A 2,789-nucleotide genomic window follows, 5' to 3' on the forward strand; every position below is an offset into this window, starting at 1 on the left:
AAGAAATGGATGAAATCATCCAAAAATACCCAAAATAAAACTAATTAAACCATCCAATATTCTTGAGTACTCACCATTAATGTGATGACCAATATAAAATCAAACCCTAAAAGCATACAAATCATAATGAAATATGAAAGAAACAAACCAAAAAACTTGTTGGGCGATTAAAATTAAAAGGATATCATACACAATATTCAGGTAATTAGAATGGCCATTTTTACCTTACTTAACAACAATAGCAAACAACATCAAACAACAATAGCAAGTAACCAATCAATCAACCTCAAAATCATATAGAAGGCTAAAAATAAAATGAAAATTAGATAAGTGAATATCAAAACTGAACAGGAAACCTGACCAAAAATTAACCAAACACCTGATGTTGAATCCACTGTAGATGATGAATCCACTGTAGATGCTGAACCACTGCTGTTACAAACAGATTCATGGCGGAAATCTAGCCGCAGGTAAGCGGATCTCAACTTTGATGACCATTGATGACAACAACCCTGGAACCATATGATGAGATTAGGAGTAGAAATTAGGGTTTAATTAAAAACTTTGTATGAAAAAAAGAAGAAATCAACACTGATCTATAAACATACAAATCAAACCTCAAATGGAAGAACCTTGCCAACGAAGAAGATGAAAGAATCTTCCCAACTATAGGGCTACAATACTGATTCATGATGAACATACAAATCAAGAAAACCGAGTTAGGATTGCAACCAAAATTAGGGCTACAATACTGAACTAAATGAAGATATAGGGCTTACCTGGTGACGCTTGGAATGATTCATGATGAGATGATTTGGTTTGATCTTTGATTTAGAAGAGAGAAGACTACAGGAGAAGGATAAGGAGAAGGAGAAGAAGATTCAGATCTAGGGTTTTGAAAAGGAAAAAAGGAGACGGAGAGAGTATAAAAGGGATGGAAATGTGGTACTGTTGAGCGGGAAAAGGGAACTGAGGATGCCCTAATTAAGTAACACGTGGCCCAAATCACTTTCATTTATTATAGATAATAGATTAACACCTTGAAACTTATTGGACCCTCTTTTTCAAACATTAAAACCTCATAACTAACTTATTAGTTGAATGAAAAAACGATTATCCATTAACCAAATACATAATAATAACAATTAACATCATTAAAAAAAGAAAAAGAAACAAGAGCGCTGGCAACAAAAAATGCAACCTAGCCCCAACCCACTGCCCACTAGCCACCACTACCACTGACGATCGTCGACCACCACATACCTCATGCTATGTTTTCTTTTATATTTTGTTCGGGTTCTTTAATTCATACAATTTAGCCCTAATTGATAATTGTTACAATTGAGTGTTTTGTTAAGCCTTAAATTGGGTGTTTTGTTGAATGTTGACCCCTAACTGATTAATTGTTAAAATTGAGTGTTTTGTTGAGCCATAAACCTAGTGTTTTGTTGAATGTTGTTAATTGTTAGAATTGAGTAATTGTTAACGGTTTTGACCTTTGAATTTTAATTATATTTTCAGAAATTATGTCTCTTAAACAACTATCTGGTGCTCAGAAACGTGAAAAGAGAATACTAGATGAAGAATGCAGATTAAACAACTTGCTACCAAGAGGAGAGGGCGAGAAGCTGATCATTTGTGATCGCCGCACGAATCACCGTTTAGCTATCAAGAATGCGAGGAAAGCTTCATGAATCATCGGTTAGCTATTACGGTATGTCATTATAATATTATGATTTTGTTATGTTTATTGCTATAATGTTAATCATCATTTAAAAAAATAGTTTATATAATTGATACACTCAGATCCTCAGGACCAGCTCTGATTATTAGTGTTACAACACTTTCATAGCTCTATGCGTTTCTTCATGGCCAACTTTGGTAATGATGTATAGATTAAATTAACAAGCAAGCATCAATTTTGTTATTGGTAAAAATTGGAAAATATCTCGTTAGATCATGTGTAGGAGGGAAAAGAACCTTGGGCGTTTTGCGTCATGTGGCGGTGCACTTAACATGTGGGTATTGTGTGACATTATGTTAAGACCATGTGTAGTGGTAATGCTCTTACCCTTGGGCGTTTTGCGCCATGTGGTATCCCAGTCAGCAATGAGACATTATAGGGCGTTTTCTAAAATGGATGTAGTGGGGATATGGGGCATTATGTTAAAAGAGGTGTAATAAAATTAAATAAAAAAACCATCAAAAAATCTTATTGGACAAACAAAAGGAAGATCAAGGGTGATTGGACAAAACTAATGAACTAGGGCGTGGAAAAAAGCACGTCGAAAGCAATTTTGTTGAAAAAAACGCCCCGGGGTTGGGAGATGGGCGTTGTGAGGCATTTTTTAGGGGAAAAACGTCCAAAAAACCCCCACTACGCATGGTCTAAAAGGGGTGTAGTGGGGCTTGAAATCTTGTGGGGTATTATATTCTAATAGAATTAAATAAAAAATAAAAATAAAAACTATAAATGACCAAAGATAAAGTTCGAGGCGTTAAAAAAGCACGCTTCACCCATTTTTTCAAAAAAAAAAAAAAAACGCCCCGGGGGCGGTTACCTGGTGTTTTTGGGATTCTTATTTTTGGAAAAAAACGTCAAAAACCCCACACTACAGGTGGTCTTAGACCGAATTATGTATTTGTAAGTTTGTTTTATCCCGACTAGTGACTTGTCGTGGTTTTTATTTTATAAAATTCGAGCCGTTTAAAAAAATATAAATATCAAGTATCACTGTTTGGATTATATAGATATTATGTCACTAATAACCAATTAATGATCTAATGCA

Source organism: Helianthus annuus, chromosome 10 (assembly GCF_002127325.2).
Source record: "Helianthus annuus cultivar XRQ/B chromosome 10, HanXRQr2.0-SUNRISE, whole genome shotgun sequence".
Lineage (NCBI taxonomy): Eukaryota > Viridiplantae > Streptophyta > Magnoliopsida > Asterales > Asteraceae > Helianthus > Helianthus annuus.